Raw genomic sequence first — 23,527 nt, forward strand, 5'->3', positions numbered from 1 at the left:
GATCATAATCTCTGACCTGGGCCACCGGTGTGGGAGATGAATTTCTGTGTTTGTATAGAGAAGATGGTAGTTTGGATGCTAAGGTGAGCTGCGAGCTGTTGTTGGTGCCTGATCCACAATGGACGAACCCCAGCCTCCACAAGTAAGCTGTTCACAGGACCAGTTTGAAAGGCTCCTGTCGCAAGTTTAATCCCACAGTGATGTACTGGATCCAGTATCTGCATGCTGAAGGCGATGCCGAACTGTAACTCAGACTCCCATAATCAAGATGGGATTGCATCAGGGCTTTGTAAAGTTGCAGGAGGGTTGTGCGATCTGCACCCCAGCTGATGTCACTCAGGCCGCGAAGTGTATTACGGTGCAGACAGCACTTTCATTTATGCCGGTGAAGAAGGGGAGTCCACATCAACTGAGAATCACAGACCAGTCCCAAAAGCTAAAACTACACTGAGTAGTTGGTTGTCAAGGTAAATTTCTGGTTGTGGGTGAACAGTATGTCATCAACAAAAGTGCATGACGCAAGTCTTGGCGGCTGAAAACAGAAGCCATGGACAGCAGCCCATGCCTGCGCCTTTCGTATGGTGCCATTCAGAGACAAACACACTGGAGGCGCAATAGCAGAAGCAAAAGTCTTCACTATAAAAGGAGGGTGATACTGAGGACCCCACAGCTGCTGCTAGACCATTGATGGCTACGAGAGAGAGAGAGAGAGAGAGAGAGAGAGAGAGAGAGAGAGAACATAGTCCTGCAGGACCCCATCCTCTTGGATATGCGGGGATACTGGGGGAAGCACCAACTGCTAACAAATGGCATAGCAATATTGTAGCAGATAATGTTATCTCTTGCAATTATCTATTGGCCATTTATAGCAGTGCCACAGCAGTTATTCCACCTATCGTCAACATGCTCACATATGGGAACTATCTGTAAGCCGCATCACTCGTCTGTAAGCATCATACATGTTGGTCATAAAGTTATTTGCCGAGTAGACTAAGTAAACTTTGTTTCTGTTGACTTGCTTGTCAAATTTGTGTATTCATTCTGTACTAAAATGTATATATTTTGTTTCAATAGTCTTTGTTGTTCAATCATGATTTAGCATAGTTCCTCTTTTAAGACACTTGTGTAAATTTGCAAGATTGTAGAAAAAAAAAAATTATATCTGTTACCAATTTTTCAGCAGGTCATATAAAGGTGGGCAGGGCCTGAAACATGTAAATAATAATAAATGGGTCCTGAAACATCAAGCACCTGTTACTTTGCGACCAACGAGCTATTTTAAAGCCATTTTTATAATTGTTATTTTAATGGTTGCACGCCTCCACTATGACTTTCAGTCATGTCTACAATTATGGTCGTTTGGTTTTTTTAAGGGCACAAAAACAACGAGGGTCATACATGCCCATGTCAGAATCGTGGAATACTTAAAAAAGAAAGAAAGAAAGAAAGTTAGTTAAAAACGACTACATGTTAAGCCCAATCCACAGAAGGAAAGACAGCTAAAAACTGGACATAGAGAATGGTCCATAAAATACGCCACACTGAAAATGAGTTCCTGAACTAAAGATTAAATGTCCTTCACCATATTGCTATGATGGATAAAAAGTAAAATGCCATAAACAGCCTGTGCATCATTCGCTAAAATGGCCAATAACTCAGACGGCAAATATAAATGAGAATGTAAGTGGTTAAAAAAAAAAAGGGCATTCTGTCAGGAAATGGCAAACCGTCAGAGGTTGAGGACAATGAGCACATAGTGATTGGAGACCACCACTTAACAAATGACAATGCCCAATATACAACCTAGCTAAAATGATCTCCTTGCAGTAGAGGGCCGAGAGGAGGTCGTCCAAGCTGATGGGAGAGGATTAATTACCCGGAGCTTGTTCCCATGAAGGGAGGACCAGTAGTGATGCCAAAGTGACACCACCTGCTGACAGATGGCAACACAGAGATCATCGGAGGGAGTGGAAGGACTAGCTGGCCAAGGTACAAGGACTGCAGCCTTGGCAGCAGAGTCAGCGGCCTCGTTTAGCATCAGACCGACATGACCAGGGACCCACACAAACATCACAGTGGCTCCATCAAGAGTGAGCAAGCGACAAATTTCCTGTACCCATTGCACTATGGGATGGACGGTGTACGCCACACTGAAGCTCTGAAAGGCAATGAGAAAGTCGGAGCAGATAACGCAATTGAAAAGCCCATGTTGCCAGATGTACCGTGCAGCCTGATACAGGGCGAAGAGCTCTGCTGTAAATACTGAGCACTGTTCCAGATGCTGACACTGAAAATCATTCATGTCAATGACGATGGCACACCTGACACCACGGTCAGTCTGAGAGCCACCAGTGTACAAGGTACTACTGCGAACTTCTGTGCAAAGGTTGTGAAACTTAAGGCAATAGAGCGAGGCTGGAGTAGTGTCTTTAGGAAGTGAATGAAGGCTAAGGTGAACACAAAGCCAAGGTTGTGAAGGGTTTACACCCATCAGGAAAGTGGCAGATAGCATGAAGTTAAGCTGCCGGAGCAAGAGCTGAACGAGAACTACAGGACGCAACAGAGGAGAGGGACGCGCCCCATACTGACGATCAAGGGAGTCATCAAAGAAGGAGGCATAGGATGGGTGGCCCAGCATGGCAGACAAATGGCATGCATATCTGCTGAGGAAAAAGTCACAGTGATATGACTGCGATAGTTTGGCTGCTTTGGCAAACAGACTCTAAACCGTGCTAGTGTAAAAGGCGCCAATGGCCAAATGGATGCCATGATGGTAGATAGTACTGAGATGGCACAAGAGGGATGCACTAAACACCCACAGTCTAGTTTCGAACAGACAAGGGACTGATACAAACAGAGAAGGGTAGTCCCATATGCTCCCCAAGAAGTACTGCTGAGGACAAGTATGACATTGGAGGACCACATACAGTAGGCAGCCATGTAAGACAGGTGGAAGGACCAAGAAAGTTTCCTATCGAGCATGAGCCCCAGGAATTTCGTAGTTCCAATGAACGGAAGAGCAACAGACCCAATGTAAAGACAGCAGAAGAAGCCAATTTTGCTGCCAGAAATTCATACAAACGGTTTCGTCAGTTGGAAAGCAAAAGCCATTGTTGATGCTCCATGAGTAAAGATGATTGAGACATCGCTGACAACACTGGTTAAAGAGAGAAGTCTGTGAAGAACTGCAATAGATGGCAACAAGGAGCAGGAGATGCCCAGCAAGAGACAGGCCATAATAGGATTAATGGCGATAGCAACTAGATGGAAGGTGTTTTTCCTTGTCGGGCTTAGGTATAGGTATGACAGTCACTTCACACCAGTGTCGAGGAAGCATGCCATCTTTCCAGATGTGACTGTACATATGAAGGAGAAAGTGCTTGCCTGCAAGAGAAATGTTCTGCAGCATCTGAATGTGAATATCATCCTGTCCTGAGGCAGAGCATCAGGATGAAGTCAAAGCTTGATCTAGCTCCCTCATACTAAAGGCGGCATTGTAGCACTCACGATTCTGAGAAGGGGAGGTTATCACCTGAGCCGCCTCCACTTGTTTCCAGTGGAGAAAGGCAGGGTGATAGTGGCTGGAGCTCAAGATGTCCGCAAAGTAGCAGCCCAAGGTGTTGGAGATAGCAGTAGGGTCCATTAGGACATAATCTGCTACTGTCAGGCCAGAAATTGGGGAATGGACCTTGGTCCCAGGCAGCCGTCGGAGGTTGGCCCACACAAAGGAAGATGGTGTGGAACTGTTACAGGAACCAGTAAAGGAAATCCAGCTAGCTTTTCTGCTACCCTGAAGAATGTGACAACACTGTACACGCAATTGTTTGTAACAAATTCAGCTGGCCTTCGTAGGATGACGGTTAAAAATGCAGAGCACATTTCTGTGCACAAATTGCATTGTGGGATGCCTCAGTCCACCTAGGGTTCGGAATACAGTGCGGCAAAGAGAAAGTGCAAGGAAGGGAACATTCTCCAGTGTTAAGGATAATGTCTGAAAGACATTCTACCTGTTCATCGCAACAGGGAAAATGGTGTTCATCAAAGGTCGCCAGGAAGGAGTAAAGTCTCCAGTTGGCCTTAGAAAGCTGTCATTTGGGAGTGCATGTAGGTGGGGTAGGAGTCGGTAAACGGATAGCACATGGGAAATGGTTGCTTGAGTAGGTGTCAGAGAGAATGACCAATCGAGATGATGGGCAAACAGGGTACTGCAGAAAAAGAGGTACAAATGGGAATACATATGAGTGGAGTCTGAAATGAATGTGGGTGCTCCTGTGTTTAGGCAGATGAGGTTAAGGTGATTGAAAAGGTCAGCCAAGAGGGCACCTATCTTACAGGTTCTCAGCAAGCCCCAATGAGGATAGTATACATTAGTCACCGAGTAGCAGAAAAGGGGTGAGGCAGTTGCCCAATGAGGGGGAGGAAGTCTGCCCTGGTGACACTGAATGACGGAGGGATGTGTACAGTACAAAGGGAAAAGGTCAAGTGAGGAAGGAAAATGCAGACTGCAAGAGCTTGAAGCCAGGTAGTCAGGGACATGTGTTGACTATGAAAAGATCCCAGAGGAGCAGCATGACTCTCCCATGAGATGAAGTGCCATCCTCAGAGGTCAGGTCGAAGCGGACCGGGAAGAAATGCGAGAGCTAAAAGTGGTCGTGAGGACGCAATCTTGTTTCCTGTAAGCAGAAAACAAGCAGACGCTGCAATTCTAAGAGCAGCCATAAATTCTCTGTTTGATTGAAGGCCTCGAATGTTCCAATGATCGAGAGTCATGATGAGGAAAGGGGAGGAGAGAAAAAAAATGAAGGGCTGTTACCAAAGCAGCTGCCGAGTGCCAACCTTCTGCTACAGAGCACAGAGGCTGGAGAATCCTGCTCCACAAGATCTACAGAGGCATCGGCATTCTCCCTCTGTCAATCTGCGAAGTCCAGTATGGAGAAACAGTTGGCGGTGCACACCGGTGACACAGATGTCGGCCAGGTAAGGGTATCATGTGGTGACACCGTCAAAGAGGATCTCCGAGTTGGCAAAGGAGAAGACTGTTTGACTTTGTTTGACTTCTTGGAGGAAGAAGAAAAAGGGGAACCTCAAAAGCCGAAGTGAAGGAAGGATAGGAGAAGGGGAATGAAGAAACAAAAAAGGAACGAAAAACAGTGGAGCGACTGTTCTGATATAAGCTACTGATCATGCAGAATACATTTTCGAAAACATCCCAGACATGTTCCTCAAGGGAGGGGAAAAGGAATAGCAAGAGGACAGACATGCAGCACGGAAGGGAAAAGACACTGCAAAGGCTGGGGCTCCATTGTAGCCAAGCACGAACCTGTCAAAGAGCAGCAAGCCCTCTCGGGGTGATTTATGGTTTTGTATTTGCTTTTTGTCTCTTCTGAGATAGCTTACTTTGTAGTGCAGTTTCCACCAGCTTTTGAAGTCCCAGACTATCTTGCCACTTCTGTCAGTAGAATCTTTCCTGGTACACAACATTCTTATAACATGATGAGTAACCTCATGGACTGAAGAGATTCGATCATTTGTTTTCAATATATGATGAGTAAACTCATGGACTGAAAAGATTACATCATTTGTTTCAGATGTTTGGTGACAATTCCAAAACCAGGGTCACAAGGAAAAACTTATGACTTATCACAGGGAATAATTTTTGTATTTTCTTAAATCAACATGTGTCTGAATGAGAGTAGAGAGTCAGGATGATTTTACTTTGTTTACTTTACATAATGGTGGTTGTCAACCATTTCCTTTATGTGATGGGTCTGGGTAAACACCATCACTGATTTTATTCTCTGATATGAACTAACTGTGAACTACACAGCAATTAAACCAAATCCATATATCAAAGGTTAGGAAATAAGAAGAAGACTGAAACAGATGTCCACAGCACTACAAACAGATTTTTTGTTTTTAAGGAACAGAAGTCAGCGACATACGCCCATTCAATGAGAGGTATTGATATTAGCTCCCGCAATACTGAAAATCAGTGAACAAGGCATCTGGCTCTGATGGAATGCCAATATAACATCTCACATAGTGGAATTAATCCTTTTTCTACATTGTATTTATCTTTAATCTCTTACGCAGTGAATTGTTCCATGGAACTCGAAAAGAGTTAACATCATCTAAGCGGGCTGTGGAAAACAAAGCATTAATTAGAATGAAATTTTCACTCTGCAGAGGAGTGTGTGCTAATTTTGAAACTTCCTGCAGATTAAAACTGTGTGCCAGACCAAGAGTGGAACTCAGGACCTTTGTCTTCCACGAGCAAGTGCACTTACCCGCGAAAGGCAAAGGTCCCAAGTTTGAGTCTCGGTCTGGCACACAGTTTTAATCTGCCAAGAAGTTTCAAAACCAGTGCACACTTTGCTGTAGAGTGAAAATTTCATTCTGGAAACATCCCTCAGGCTGTGGCTAAGCCATGTCTCCACAATATCCTTTCTTCCAGTAGTGCTAGTCATGCAAGTTCTGCAGGAGAACTTCTGTGAAGTTTGGAAGGTAGGAGACGATGTACTGGTGGAAGTAAAATTGTGAGGACGGGTTGAGAGTCGTGCTTTGGTAGCTCAGTAAGTACAGCACTTGCCTGCGAAAGGCAAAGGTCCCAAGTTCGAGTCTCAGTCCGGCGCAGTTTTAATCTGCCAGGAAGCTTCAAAGCATTAATTACTCTAACAGAGATACAGGCAACACACCCACAATGTAACAACTCCATGGTTTTCTCAAAAAAAAAAAAGAATATGTTGTGAGCGAGAAGTACTAACCATGGAAATATTTCAAAAACATGTCAAATATAGAATATTGTGTTGCATTTAGTGGTGAACTCAAATGATACAAGAAAAGAAGAAATATTAAGCGTTGAAAATTAAGAACAAACTCCTTCACTAGCTTCAGATACATTTCTAATGTGAATAAAACAGTCAAAATGAAGAATTTAATGACAGCATGGTATTCCAGTATCCTCCTCAGGGGACACCGCCTCAACGTAGCACTGTCCGTGCGGGCGAGGAGGTTTGCATGCTCTGGATCCAGAGGGCTATGCCGGCAGTAGCGTAGCTACGAGCAGGGCCACACATACTGTACTCCCTAAGGGAGTAAACCCGATACAAATCACCTGCTGCCTTGCAGTCAGTAGAGGCATCTACAAAGGCTAAGGATGCTCCCCTGAACATGGAGCCAGCTACCCTGCGAGCTGTAAGGGGCAGCCCCCCCAAATGGTTGGGTGGAAGATTAACAATCTCCCCCTGTAAAAAATCAATTGTTGCGAATGCTAGCAAAGGAATAAGCCGGACAGATATTTTGACGATGACTCCAGCAAACATAAAAAGGATAAGAGACATGTACATAGGAACATGGAATGTGCGGAGCCTATACCACGCTGGAGCCCTACATCACCTGCTAACGCAATTAAACTACAGTATAAAAATATTGGCTCTCCAGGGAATTAGGTGGAAGGGGAATGACATAATGGACTCAGGAAATTTCACTATCTTCTATAGTGGCAGGAGGATGAATACCTTTGGAACAGGTTTCGTGATCGCTAAAGAACTGAAACATGTGGTGATGTGCTCCCAACCAATCAATGAATGGATGTTCATATTAAGATTAAGGGGAAAATTTTTCAACATTACAATGATAAATGTACATGCACCCACAGAGGAGGCTGTAGATTTTGCTATAAGCAAAAAACATGACTGTCAGCAGTACATGCTTCCAAAAAAAAAAACACACACACACACACACACACACACACACACACACACACACAAAGAAACACGGATTTCACCAGATGGACAAACTAGAAATCAGATAGACCATATATTGATTGATCGGAGACACAGATCGGACATAATGGATGTTAGGAGCCAATGTGGAGCTGACTGCAATTCAGACCACCATCTAGTGAGAATTAAATATAGACATAGGATCTAACTATTGAGTAAACAAAAAGGCCACAAACAAAAGAGGTTTGACATTAAGAAACTGAAGTTAGAAGAAATATGGAGAGCATATCAGATGAAATTAGAAGAGGGGATTAAGAGTGATACCGACGCGTCAAATGAACATATAGAAGTAATGTGTAAACACTGTAAGACTGCAATCCTTGAGGCAGCTGGAGAGGTTTTGGGACATGAATGGGCTCAAAGGAAGGAAGATTGGTTTGACAAAGAATGTATGAGAAGAATTGAGGAACGTAATATAGCACGAATGAAGTTATTGCAGAGAAGAAATCTAGCAAATCTGAATGAATATAATGAATAGTGCCGCGTAGCGAAGAGGGTCTGCAAACAGGAGAAAAGAGCACTAGAAAAGAAAAAACAGGAAGAAATTGAACAGCTAGCAGAAGAGAAACAAATTTGTGAAACGTACGAAAAGATTAAAGAAGGAAACACCAGGTTCCAAGCCAGAACAAATATGTGTAGGAACAAAGAAGGGGATTTGATAGGGGAGAGTAATAAAATACTTGACAGGTGGGCAGAATACTTCCAAGAGTTACTGAACCCAAAAGTAGAAAGATTAGAATGGGAGGAACTGGTGGAACTAACTAACTATGGACCAGAGGTTTTAACACCGGAACTTACACTAGTGGAAGTGATGCAAGCCATTAAGACCTTAAAAAACAATAAGGCACCTGGAGAAGATCAGATCCAGGTCAAACTTCTCAAATAGGGTGGGGAAACGCTGTGGAAAACAATTCATAAAATAATACTGAATATCTGGCAAGAAGAGAGCATGTCAAGGGAGTGGAAAACAGCTATAAAGCGCCCCATACATAAAAAAGGAGATAAATTAAACTGTCAGAACTATCGAGAAATCTCCCTACTAAATACTACAAATAAAGCTTTCTACAAGATTCTAACCAAAAGCTTACTCCATATGTGGAAGAGAGAGTGGGAGACTATCAGAGTGGCTTTAAAAGAAATAGGTCAACAACTTACCAGATATTCACACTGCGTATACTACTTGAAAAATGTTACGAACATCAAATTAACATACACCAGCTTTATTTCGACTTTAAATAAGCCTATGATAGCATCTCAAGAATGGTATTACGGAATGTAATGGAAGAGACTGGAATACCTAAGAAGCTAAAACTTTCTAAGATGACCCTCAGTGAAACCAACTGTAAAGTAAAAATACAGGGCGAAATCTCCAGAGAAGTGGAAGTGAAGAAGGGACTTAGACAGGGTGACATCTCCTCATTGCTACTCAACCTTTGCCTCGAAAAAGTCATAAGTCAGATACAGTTAAATAAAGGAGGAATCTTCTTAAATTGTTCACTGCAGTACCTAGTCTATGCCAACAATGTGGCTTACTCACACGAAACACTGCTGTGCTAGGTGAAGCCTATCAACAACTAGAGAAAGGTGCAAGGGAACTTGGCCTGACAGTCAATGTCGAAAAGACCAAGTATATGGCAATGACCAACCAACAAACCCTACCAAATCTCAGAATAGTCTACAGGGAGTGTGAAAGGGCGAGAGACTTCAAGTACCGTGGGTCGACTATCACTGAGACAAATGACATTGGCAGTGAGGTGAAAGCTAGAATAGCAGCAGGTAACGGATGCTACTTTGCCACATTACCCGTGCTTAGGAGTTTGCTTCTATCACGAAAATCCAAAATCCTCATTTACGAAACAATTATAAGACCAGTTGTTATGTATGGTGCTGAAACGTGGACCATGACTGTAAATGAGGAAATGATCCTTAGCATTTGGGAGAGAAAGGTGCTACGTAAAATTTATGGCCCAATATATAATCAAGAAGGTTGGCACATTTGCACAAATGCAGAACTACTACACCTTTTTGAAGAACCTGACATTGTCACTACCATTAAAATAAGAAGACTGCGGTGGGCAGGGCACATGGTCAGAGGATGGAGACGGAAAGCCATGGATCAGATACAATGGCAGGATATTGTGATGCAGGCCAAGGCCCTTCAAGGGCTGTAGAGCTGAGGAGTAGTAGTATGGTATTCCAGTATAACTATTTGAACAAAATACACAGAAAACCAATACTTTGGAAAGCTGTATACAGAAAACTATTCCACAAAGAAATTTGACACTTGATGGATGTCACTTCTCAATATGTACTTGTCACAAACACAGGGTTACACTATGACTGCACTGTCTCAAAATACACTGCAATTTTTCTGTAGTGTAGCTATGATTTTGTCATTTGTACAACACACAGCAGCTACAAAAACTAGCATTAACAAAATATTCATTATCAATTACATCTATGTGCTGGACTGCAAAGGAATTCTCTCTGTGCCTCATCTCCAGTTAAATTTTATGGACTCTGCTCTGTAATATCCCAGTGGAATAGTATTCTCCTTTGCATTAATGTTCTCAGCAAATCAAAACTCTGACTGGCATTAAAAAAATCATATAATCTGTCCTCTTGAGTCCATGGATACATGTACGTGGACTTCAAGGTTCCATTTCATAACATTAATAAATATCCTTTACCATTTCACAGTGTGATCTAGTGGCTAAAATTGAATCTACACAACCTACATGAATGTGTACTAAAGGTCTTGAGTTGGTAAAAATCATTTTCTAATTTTATGAAATGAAACCTCGAAGTCCACATCCACATGATTGTACCCATGCAACTACAGAGGTTATAAAATAAAAAACTTTCTCCTTAAAAACTTCCAGTTGTCAAATACATCTAATAACTTTAACAATTATCATTGATTAAACTAATGTCTCATGATGAATCGTGAATACTGATACTCACTGAAGACGACAGGTGCATGAGCTTCATCAATGCAGGTAATGGCAGTCATCAGATTACATTCTTCTTCAGGCATGTACCCAAATAATATCTTGTCACACATTTGAATTAAGCAATGTTCATGTTCATGTTACCATTTATTAAGAAACTGCAGTTAGCCATTGTGCACTGTCAAAAGATTACTAGTAACTAATCACAGAATGGATTGTCAACTAAAAATAAAACAAATTTCTAATAAACATTTAATCAAATTACTTACCCACATTATTCACTCTGTTACTTCCATTACAAAATTAACTTGAGTAACTTTTTCTTGAACAGATCTACCTCGAGAAACAGTAGTTGCCAGTGCTCCAGCACCATTGACAACAATTTACATTTCCTCAATTCAGTTGAAAAGCAATTATCTTGTAGTTACAACCATTTGATGAACTCCTGAAACAAAATTTCTACAATACACAAACGAAATTTTAGCTGTGAGTTCAAAACACACACACACACACACACACACACACACACACACACACACACACACACATTAAAATCAATACTTTTTAGGCAACTTTGAACAATCAACCTACTCCACAATTTATCATCATGAAACTAGGAAGATAATACTTCCAAGAGCTTCCAGTTGCTTATGACAAAAGCATGCCTGAGGCCGTGACTGGCAGTAACACAAAGTACAGAATTAATGCTGTGTTAGTACATTCAACTTACTTCCACTTAGCACAAATGTACGAGGCTGTGCAGAAAAGTAATACCTGCAAATTTTTACATAATTATGTCTATGTTTGAGAAACAGTGTGCTGTAATCAAATTTCAAATTCAAAGAGTTTGTCCAAACATGGAGCACTCTCTCCTTTAGCATGACAATTCCAGAACACACATGGGTGCTGCTAGATCTGCAACAATCTGACGAATTGGGTTCACTGTCACTGATCAACCTCAATACAGTACCAAGTTGGTCTCATCCAATTTTACTCTGTTTCCAAAATTTAAGTAATTAGTATGTAAACATGAAGAATAAAGATGTAGAATGTTAATATTTGTTTTTAATTTAACAAGTTGTCTGAGTTTTTACATAAAAAATTCGGAGGAATAACTTTTCAGTATGCCCTCGTACATGTAATGTAACGTCTTTAAAAAGGGACACCATATTTACAGAGAAGTTGGATAACACCTGAGGAACACACACACACACACACACACACACACACACACACACACACACACACAAACATTCTGACATTTCTAGGACACTTATCACATTTTCTCTCGTAAACTTCTTTGTGAGTGAAAATCATATGTTACAGTCGCTTAAAACTGCAAAACTCTCAAAATATTCATTACAAAATCTAATAAAAGTAGTACAAAAAAACATATCGTAAAAGAGAATTCACTTACATAGGCATTACATATTAATTGTTTGATGACAGGATGCAACCTTATTTGAAAAGGAACTTAAGAGAGATGATTTGGTATACTTTCAACACATTTTGCAGTATGTAACTGAGCATTATTTTATTATAACAGATCTCTAGGAACGAGGCAAACAAAATGATTTAGACTTACAAATGTGGTTCAGAAACCAGCTGTCACTTCAGTATGTCCTTATCATTAACATGGTTTAATCACCATCACACTCCACCTCAGGCTGTGTCAAAGAAGGCCAGGCCCAGTTTTTAGCCAGAATAGCTGTCAAGACACACTTTCAGTCCTGCAGCACTTACCTCATCTCACACATTTCACCTGTGGTGCGGCATTCGGAAGTCTTTCACTTAAAATGTAGCTTTCCAGTTGGTGAATGGACAGTGGACAGCAACGTATCATCATTAACTCACTGACTGATTCACTATTGCAGTTGTTACAACAACATGATCGACTGACCTCGTCTACTGGGAACGCAGAGCTAAATGTCTACAAAAAATGCTGAACAATAACTGCCAGCAATCTGAAAGCTCAGAACGGATTGAGTTCCACAAACTGGTAAACATCTTTATATCTTTATACAAGGGTCACTCCAAAAGAAATGCACACTATTTTTGTAAAATTACAGTTTTCATTCTGCATGTGTGAAAGTTTTACAGTGTGTAGATACATCCTTCCCACTTGTTTTCAAGCTTAGTTGAACCTGTTCCAGTGAGTGGCGCTGTCACTGCATGTCTTCAAGATGGCTGCTACACTTGACGTTCGTCAGAAGCAACGTGCTGTCATAGAATTCCTGTGCTGTGAAAATTGTACTAATAGATAAAAATGAAGATTCTTGGTTGAAAAGAAGAATAACATCATCTCAACCTTCAATCTGCACAGGTATTATGTATGAAACCATAAGGTGTGTTATTTCTGAATCGACTCCAGGCTCTGAAGAAAGTGATTGGTAAATGTGACGTTTCAATGAAAACAGAGAAGATTACATATAAAACATGCTGGTCACCAAACGAACTTCATCCAATGCTGCAGCCTTTACATGAGAAAATTGCAGAGATTTTTTTGGGAGCAGTCTTATAACACCTTTAGTTACTTTTATCATCATAATTTGTCGAGTTTATCCTAGAAGAAGGCAACCAACAACAGTTTCTGTTACTCTACAGAGAAGCATCCTGTTCTTTCTTGTATGACTGTGGGAAGGTATAACCTAAGATTAATTTAGTGTGCCACTATACCTCCTTATTTCTTGTGTAAAGAAGCTGTCATCACAAACACTGGCGAAAAGATTATTTGCTGATAACAGCCAAGTTCAGGGAAGTTATGTCAAGAGATCAATATCATTTGACTATCAGTGTACTGCAGTTTGTTGACACCACCTTAGCTATGGGTGGAGGTCAACTTTTCAAAGTAAGAGATGCCATTGGTACAACACATCAGACCTTTAGTAGTGTTTCGCCCAATTAATAAATTATGTAGAGATAAGTTTGTTTCTGTTCAAGGGAAGATTATTCCTGAAGCACGAAAAACGAATTTGGAATAAAGTTGTATCACAAGAATTGTTACGTACTACAAGGGTTGAATGAAAAGTAATGCCTCCACCTTCGTTAATTGGGTTTGGATGGGAATATTTTAATAAATCAATTGGGTTTGGATGGGAATATTTTAACAAATCAAACACAGAAATAATCATTAGAATGTGATCTTTAATTACCGATATTCACTTTTCCACATAATCACCAACCAACTGCATACATTTCTGCCAACGATGAACAAGTTTTCTGAAGCCGTCACGGAAGAAGTTGACATGGTTTCCGCAACCATAGTCTCACAGTTCTCTCAACGTCTTCATCAGAAGCATAATGATGTCCCTGAAGATAGTCTTTAATTATCAGGAACAGATGGAAGTCAAACACTGCTAAATCTGGACAGTATGGAGGATGCCGTATGGTGTCGAGATTCAGTGTCTCATTTCAGTAGTCAGCATCTGGGGTACCCATCGTGCACAGATCTTCTGATAGCCAAGTAAAGCAATAATGTGACCCACACATTCTTGTGAAAAGCTGACTGTGCTTGCAGTTTCTCTCCGAGTGATACGACAATCATCCTGAATCAATCTGTCGACATTTTGCTTGTGAAACTTGGTGGTTGTGGTTGCTGTCACAGGACATCCAACTCTGTTTGTCATGCAGGTCAGATTTTCCCACCTCAACATCTTTAAACTTACTCGCCCAACAAAGCACAGTACTCACAATCATCATAAACTGCTTTCATTCTCTGATGAATCTCCTTTGGGGTGGCACCTTCTGCTATCAAGAATTCAATGACTGCACATTCCTTAAATCGCACTGACCGACCTTCTGCACAGGGTTCCATACTTTGCACTGTAACAACACAACCGTTCAACACTACGGTTTCCTGCCAACTGGAGCTGTAGAGAAGAGGCTATGGAACATGCCAATACCTGCCGCATACCAATGTTGTCAACTGCTGAAAAGTTTACAAAGGTGGAGGCATTACTTTTCAGTCAGCCCTCGTCCATTTCACTGTACATATGGGAGAGTCTAGTGGCATCAAGAATATGGCCGGAAGAAAATAGAAGACATAGTGGTCAATGCTTCTACAAATATCTCTCCGAAAAAGGGCATACAATTTATGTAGACAATTAGTACTCAAGTCCAGCATTATTTATGTGGTAGCATGAAATAATGACAAGTGCTCACGCTATTGTACACAAAAACAGGCCCGGTACACAAAATATGGAAGAATATGTGAAAAAAGGAGTAGTTCAGTTCTGATCGCCTGACAATTTTACTAGCAGTCAAATGTTTGACGAGAGGGAAGTTTGAACCCTGTCAACTTTTGGCATAACAAAGTGAGTCGGTAAAAAAAAGAACTGACCACAAAATAGCAAGAGGTCCAGAAACTGAAGTGTGTTTGCCTATAATGAGTCAATGGGGGCAGTGGATGTCCTGGATATGTTCCTAAGTTCAAAATCTATCAGAAAACCATTAAGTGTATAAGAAACTATTTATTCATGCTTGGAGATGTCCATCTTAAACACACATACAATATACAAACTTGAAACAAGGCAAATGATTCAATGGCTAACTTCCACCTTAGTCTTAAGAGAAATATTGCAAAAACTATCCAATAAACCTTCTACCATGCAGCACCTCTTTGGTTAACACAGCATCACTTTCTCAGTTCAATGCCTAATCCTGCAATGTGTATACGAAACAGAAGGAACATAAGATACTAGCATCATGTGCAAATATAAAACATAGGATTGTGCACTGTGCCCTGCTTTGAAATAATACCACACAAATTTTTATTCTATTCGGTATTATCAATGCAAAGTTACGGAACACAGCCATACTCTTACTATCTTTATTCCTTTTCTTCTTCATTTTCTAAAGATACATTTTTAGCAAAGTAATAAATAACCAGACTTTTATTGAATGATTAATTCTAGGTATACTTCTGTTAATTTTTCCTCAATTTCTACACAGTCAATAGAAAATGTAACAAAATAAACTGAGTATCAATGGTAACTCAGGAAAAGTAGTTACTCAGCTGCCCATCACATAATATGAAAAACATTTTTTGTTTGCAGCTGAACTTTCCTTTTCAGAACACAGACGTAGAAATGTCATCGGCTTTTGTTAGATAAAATTAGTTCTATATTTTATACAGAAAGTAATAAATACCTGCAACTGAGACTGCCTTTTTACTTTAAAACTGAATTACTGTAGCTGAAGCTGGCAAGAAGGGGATTGAAGAAACAATTTACAAATAAATAAATAAAAACAATCAACAGAAATATATGTTTGTAACATCCACTGCTATTATCACAGCCAGACTGAAGGAAAGCTCTAAAATAATTATGGGAAATACATAATATATTATTCCACTGCGTATTCTTACATCATGCATCTGCTCACTGACGTATTATTACCATGTAGCCTACAGTAGAGCTCACTCATATTGTTGATTCTGGACTAAATGTGGTCATATTGTGCAGCTATCAGTGGTGTTAAAGGATTAATACTCAATGCTTATCATCTTCAAGTCATCTAGCAATTTTTTTAAAAGGTCTGTTAATATCGTACCTATCCACATCTACGAACTTATTTGATAATAAGGAAATGGTATAGTTCCCCACACAGTTGTCATAGTTAATGAACACACAATAGTAAATTTCAAGGCAGCCTCATAGGAAGCTGAGTGGAGGGGGATGTGTATAATGTGACAGATGTAGATTCCTAATTTAATGTATTTATAGATGGATTTCATGAATCCTTAACAGGTTCTTTCCAAGAAAACAACAAAGTATTGTACTAATAAGATGTAAAAAAATTCCTTGGATTGTTAGACGAGTCGAAATATTACGTGCACGAGAAAGGGAAAGAAAAATGTGTGAAATGGTTACAACAAATAGTGAAGGAAAAAATCCTAACAACAAACGATAGCAGTAAATTAATCAATATGTTTAATAATTATTTCCTGGAAGTAGCTCAGAAGATTAGCATGAACAGTTAAACGGATAAAGCAATAGAATATAAGCAAGAAGAAATACAATGTACATATACGCGAATCAGAATTACTTCATGGACTTCCAAGGAGATTATTCAGTACATTAGGAACTGCCTCAGATGCAAAAATGATAATATCGCAAGTAAATTACTAATATCCTGTCCATCACTTACAGGCAATATATTTAGTCAGATATGCAATATACACTATGTGATCAAAAGTATCTGGACACCTGGCTGAAAATGACTTACAAGTTCGTGGTGCCCTCCATCGGTAATGCTGGAATTCAATATGGTGTTGGCCCACCCCTCACTTAGCCTTGATGACAGCTTCCACTCTCACAGGCATATGTTCAATCAGGTACTGGAAGGTTTCTTGGGGATTGGCATCCCATTCTTCATGGAGTGCTGCATTGAGGAGAGGTATCAATGTCGGTCGGTGAAGCCTTGCACGAAGTCGGCATTCAAAAACATCCCAAAGCTGTTCTATAGGATTCAAGTCAGGACTCTGTACAGGCCAGTCCATTACAGGGATATTACTGTCATGTAACCACTCTGCCACAGGCTGTGCATTATGAGCAGGTGCTTGATCATGTTGAAAGATGCAAGTGCAAACCCCCAGATTGCTCTTTAACAGTGGGAAGCAAGAAGGTGCTTAAAACATCAATTTAGGCCTGTGCTGTGATAGTGCCATGTGAAATAACAAGGGGTGCAAGTCCTTCCATGAAAAACATGACCACTCCATAACACCACCGCCACCGAATTTCACTGTTGGCACTACACATGCTGGCATGTGATGTTCACCGGGCATTCGCCATACCCACACCCCACCATCAGATCACCACGTTGTGTACTGTGATTCGTCACTCCACACAATGTTTTTCCACTGTTCAATCCTCCAATGTTTATGCTCCTTACACCAAGCGAGGTGTCGTTTGGCATTTACTGGCATAATATGTGGCTTATGAGCAGCCGCTTGACCATGAAATCCAAGCTTTCTCCCCTCCTGCCTAACTGTCATAGTACTTGCAGTGGATCCTGATTCAGTTTGTAATTCCTGTGTGATGGTCTAGATAGATGTCTGCCTATTACACATTACGACCCTCTTCAACTGTTGGCAGTCTCTGTCAGTCAACACATGAGGTAGGCCTGTACGCTTCTGTGCTGTACGTGTCCCTTCAAGTTTCTACTTCACTATCACATCGGAAACAGTGAACCTAGGGATGTTTAGGAGTGTGGAAATCTCATGTACAGAGGTATGAAACAAGTGACACCCAATCACCTGACCACGTTCGAAGTCCTTGAGTTCTGTGGAGCACCCCTTCTGCTCTCTTACAATGTGTAATGACCACTGAGGTCGCAAATATAGAGTACATAGCAGTAGGTGACAGCACAATCCACCTAATATCAAAAACATATGTTTTGGGGGTGTCGGGATACTTTTGATCGCATAGTGTATCAATACTGCAGGGTATATTTTACAACAGCCTGAAATATGTCACTTACAAGAAAAGTAGTAAGATAGATATTATTAATTACCATCTAATATTATAACTTGTCTCCTTCAGAAGTTATTGGGAAAAGGATTATGTACACAAGAACAATAAAAGTGAAAAAAGTTTCTTTTGTAAACCTTGATATGTCTCCTGTACATCAAATCAAATGATCTGAAAATTGTATGTAATGAGATGAATAAACCACATAACCACATAACCACATATCCCAAAATAAGGATTTCAGACGTGACTCTTCATAAAACATCCCATTTTTCAATTCACAAATTAAGAGTATACTGAATTTAAATGACAAAATATTGCCAACTGGTATTTTTTGTGACTAGCAAAAGTATCTGATTTCTTACTTTACAGTATTCTTCTAAGGAACCTAAAAGATTTTGGTATCAGACATTTTGCTGGTAACTAGTTTTCATCATGTCTAAATAAAAGGCTGTTAGGTGTGACAACAACAAACAAGGGAGTGCGCACAACATAGCAAGTAAGTATTAGAATCAAGCCTAATGGAAAAACTTCCACACTTGAAAATGTCAACAAAATTATTCTTGAAAATTAAAAACATTTTCTGTTAAGAATTTGTTACTGTATTTAAATAATAATAATAATAATAATAATAATAATAATAATAATAAATTATGTATGAAGTTCACTTATATTTTCAATGTTAATTGGCTAATGTCTAATGCAATGAGTAATGAAGTGTTTGTTGCTGCAGAGAAGTATGTAGTGAAGATAAAATGTCGAGTCCACCGTAGATCCACTTGTAGATAGCTCTTTCTTTTTAAAAACTGAGCATACGGACAACAGCCTCACAGTACATTTTCTCCCTTATTAAGTTGGCAGTAAACCATCAACCTCAGCTCAAAAACAACAATAACATTCATAAATACAACACTAAAGAGATACAGGAGTCACACTATCCTTCACTTAGCATTAGTGTAGCACAGGAGGAGGTATTCAGCTTTATTTATGTGCCCCCCAATCAAGTAATGTGAAGAATTCAATAGATAATGATAATATCTCAAGTAAATTACTAATATCCTAGTCATCACATACATGCAAATATTTAGTCAGATATGTAATATGTCAATATTGCAGGGGATATTTCACAACAGATTGAAATATGCTAACTTCAAACATACATTTAAATCATATCTGCTTGATGATTACTCCTACACAGAATAATTCTGAAAGCGCAAAAAATATAAGTTTGTTACTTTGTGTGTGTGTGTGTGTGTGTGTGTGTGTGTGTGTGTGTGTGTGTGTGTGTGTCCGTCTGTCCAAAGGCACCAGTTTCTCGCTACACTGCACACACACACACACACACACACACACACACACACACACACACACACACATCACTTACAGTGGCACTGTGATCGTAGAACTACTTCCTTTGTCTGCGATCACATAGCTAGACACACATGCAGGACACCACCCATAGTGGCGTTGCAATCACAATCACATGATTGATCACATGCTCATCAATCCACCTGCCATGATGAGGCCACTGGCAGGGAGACGATTGTCCAGTACACTGACTGCTTGCAGCACACCGATCAGAGCCTCATCGCTCATCTCACTAACCCGTCCATATTGCCAGGTCCCTAGGTACACGGGGAGGGGGGGGGGGCTGGTGTTGTTTGAGCAGTCGCTCCCATCTGTCCCCAATGCCTCCTGATACTGTCGTCGGTTCACCAGCTCCATGCTCTCTCATTCCATAGGCATCCTTGCATCCAGGTGATCCCATTGGTCGAGCACCTCCTCCCAGCTGCCACAGATGCCCTCAGCGGGTGTTGGCCTCGCCGCATTCCAATTGATTGCTGCCAATTAAGTGCTCCTTTTCTGCGACCACTGATGCCTGGAGATGCCTGCCGCCACTGGCGACTGGGCTACAAATGTTGCCAGCCTCACTGGGTGCCAATTGCGCCTCTCTCGCCGCAGCATCATTCACCTGACGTCTGCCAACTGCCATCGGAACATTGCCCTCATAAGGCTACCAATGCTGCCAGTCTCACCAGGCATCACTGTATCCCTCTCACCACAGTGTCAATCATTGAGTGCCTGCCACACATCACTCTGTGCCAGCTGTGCCCCCAACACAGCACTACACTGGGTCCAGGCCATCTGGTATTTTCATACTATATTGTTAACCACTGTGCAATAAACTCTTACATGCACGTTACTGGAAAATGCTGTGTACTATCACATCGGAAACAGTGAACCTAGGGATGTTTAGGAGTGTGGAAATCTCATGTACAGAGGTATGAAACAAGTGACACCCAATCACCTGACCACGTTCGAAGTCCTTGAGTTCTGTGGAGCACCCCTTCTGCTCTCTTACAATGTGTAATGACCACTGAGGTCGCAAATATAGAGTACATAGCAGTAGGTGACAGCACAATCCACCTAATATCAAAAACATATGTTTTGGGGGTGTCGGGATACTTTTGATCGCATAGTGTATCAATACTGCAGGGTATATTTTACAACAGCCTGAAATATGTCACTTACAAGAAAAGTAGTAAGATAGATATTATTAATTACCATCTAATATTATAACTTGTCTCCTTCAGAAGTTATTGGGAAAAGGATTATGTACACAAGAACAATAAAAGTGAAAAAAGTTTCTTTTGTAAACCTTGATATGTCTCCTGTACATCAAATCAAATGATCTGAAAATTGTATGTGCCGTGCAAGGACATAAAAATGGTGATTATGATTTTTAGGTACTAAGATGAAAAAAAACCTCTAAAGCTAAACAGAAACAAAACAAATACATCAAGCAGGATTTAAAATACAATACTGACCTACTGGTGCTGACCAAACACAATGATATGAAAAACATACAAAAACACAACAGAATAACTTTTCATAAAAGCCTCTATAGAACATCCCGGACAAATATATTTAGAAAAGGACCAGATTATTGTGACTGGGTGATCAATTAAAAGCAATGGGAGACCTGGCCACTCTTGTCATGTGTTTTTATTTCCCTTCCAATATTTTGGGAAAGCATACAGACAACAAATAAAATATTAAAACTTGTACTACACTAGTCACACTGTCATTTAAAATAGGGGTGGGGGGGTGGGGGGGAAGGTCCTGTGGAAGACACAGATTACGTCACGAGTCAGAAAATAACACACACACACATACACACACACACACACACACACACACACACACACACACATATTAAAATACGGTGTATTAACACCAGGGTTCCACACATTCCGCATACTCATACTCATGGGTTCTCTCACTGTAGCAGGAAACAATGTGTCAAGGAACAATGTCTCACTCTTAATCACGTGAGGGCTAATACTTCAGCTTTTCTTGGCCAGAGGGAGGTAAGTCACACTTGCCCCATAGATTTCAGACCATAACTTACTACCCTTCACTTCCAGCCACTGAGTCTCCCACCAACATACAGCCCTCCTAGCCCCATATGTGGTGACATCTCAAAGGAGAACTGAGCAAATTGAAGATCAGAGAGAGCAAACCTTCTTTGTGGCTGCATCAGTGTGTTCATTCTCATTCTGGATTCCCATGTGTGCTGGTGCCTAGCAACAAATTATCTCCCCTTCTGCATTTGCAAAGAGTAGGACAGCACCCTGGATATCCTGAACCCTGTCGTCTGCTGGGTATTTCTCTCCAAAACCAAGAGGGGTACTTCAAGAATCAAGAGCAGATGAGGAATTTCTTGCTATGATCTTGTCTCAACTATTCAAGCACCCTCATGCTAGCAAACAATTCTGCATGATAGACAGAAAATTCCAGAATTAATTTTCAAAAAATGGTTCAAATGGCCTATGGGACTTAACATATGAGGTCATCAGTCCCCTATACTTAGAACTACTTAAACCTAACTAACCTAAGGACATCACACATCCATGCCCAAGGCAAGATTCGAACCTGTGACTATAGCAGCAGTGCGGTTCCAGACTGAAGCGTCTTGAACCGTTCGTCCACAGCTGCCGGCTAATTAATTTTCACTCTGCAGTGGAATGTGTGCTGGTTTGGAACTACCTGACAGATTAGAACTACTGGAAGAAAGGATATTGCTGAGAAATGGCTTGGCCACAGTCCAGTAAACTATTTCCAGAATGAATTTTCATTCTGTAGCACAGTATGTGCCAATTTCAAACTTCCTGGCAGATTAAAATTGTGAGATGGACCGAAACTTGAAACTGGAACATTTGCCTTACATGACCGAGTACTCTACCAACGTAGTAATCCAAGCATATCTAACAACTGCCCTCATAGCTATACTTCCTCCATTACCTCTTCTCCTTGGAAGGTAGGAGAGATTTCTGTCTGTTTGTTACCATGCTGTATAGTAGTGACATCAACATACATTATTTCAACATGCCTTAATGGAACTGTGAGGCAGATTAATGTTGGGTTAGAAATGACACTGATGGCAGCTGACTTTGAGCATGACCATCAATATGTGGGATTTCAATAGACATGGCCTACACTTATACATAACTGGGAAGAGATGATTGGTACTGCTGAGTCACGAAAGTATAGAGGTTGGATCTCGGGCAACAATGATCAAACACTTTGTCACTGATAGGAGAAGTAAGTCTTTTCTAAGGTAAACCCGGACAACAAGTCGTCCTGTCTAATGAGTATCTCCAGCAGTTTAAAGAGTTTTGCAATAATTACTCACAAGGTAGATTTTAATACATCAAATGGCACACACATTGCATGTCAAAGAGAAAGAAATCAATGGAAAAAGTACCTGAGACATTTCAGTCTTCACAATCAAAATAATGTAAAATACAGCAATTTGAAGTTGAGCTCCTATCTTTGAACTGCACAGTATTTTGTATTGCTGGGCACTGGTGCAGACACACAAAAATCCAACTTGTATTACTGTTGTATGAAAGGACAGACTTACTGTAGGACTATTTCAAAGGGTCAAGAACCATGTATTTTTATCAGAAAAGGAAAACAGTTTAAATGAAGACATGACTTCGTACATTAACTGAAGACAAACACTGAAAAATCAGCTATTTAATTTATTAACAGGGCTTAAAATGGAGAAGAAATTAATCATTTTGTGTTTCGATTACCCACTGATACTGTGGACACTTTTTTTTAAAAAAGAATATCGACAATATAGGGAAAGACAGATTGCTACTTACCATAAAGAACACACATCAAGTTGCAGACAAGCAAGATTAAAAGACACTCACTTGTCGCTTTCAGTCACAGCCTTCGTCAGTAAAAACACACACACACTTATGGCTTATCGGCGTATGATTAGTATACCACGGCAGAATCTGAATAATCA

General features: G+C 40.6%; 1 protein-coding gene across 5 annotated transcripts in view; it reads right to left on the minus strand.

The window, feature by feature from the left end:
- Window positions 1-23,527, minus strand: part of LOC126185226 (uncharacterized protein DDB_G0271670-like) — a 186,094-nt gene that overhangs the window by 129,252 nt on the left and 33,315 nt on the right. For 3 of the 5 annotated variants that reach the window (XR_007536989.1, XM_049928106.1, XM_049928108.1), the window contains 2 exons: window positions 11,005-11,180; window positions 10,749-10,913 (listed from right to left, as the gene is read on the minus strand). The gene's annotated coding sequence lies outside the window, so the exon portion shown is untranslated. Of the gene's footprint in view, window positions 1-10,748; window positions 10,935-11,004; window positions 11,181-23,527 lie in introns of all 5 variants that reach the window. The other 2 variants (XM_049928109.1, XM_049928107.1) reach the window with 2 other exon arrangements.

Source organism: Schistocerca cancellata, chromosome 4 (assembly GCF_023864275.1).
Source record: "Schistocerca cancellata isolate TAMUIC-IGC-003103 chromosome 4, iqSchCanc2.1, whole genome shotgun sequence".
Lineage (NCBI taxonomy): Eukaryota > Metazoa > Arthropoda > Insecta > Orthoptera > Acrididae > Schistocerca > Schistocerca cancellata.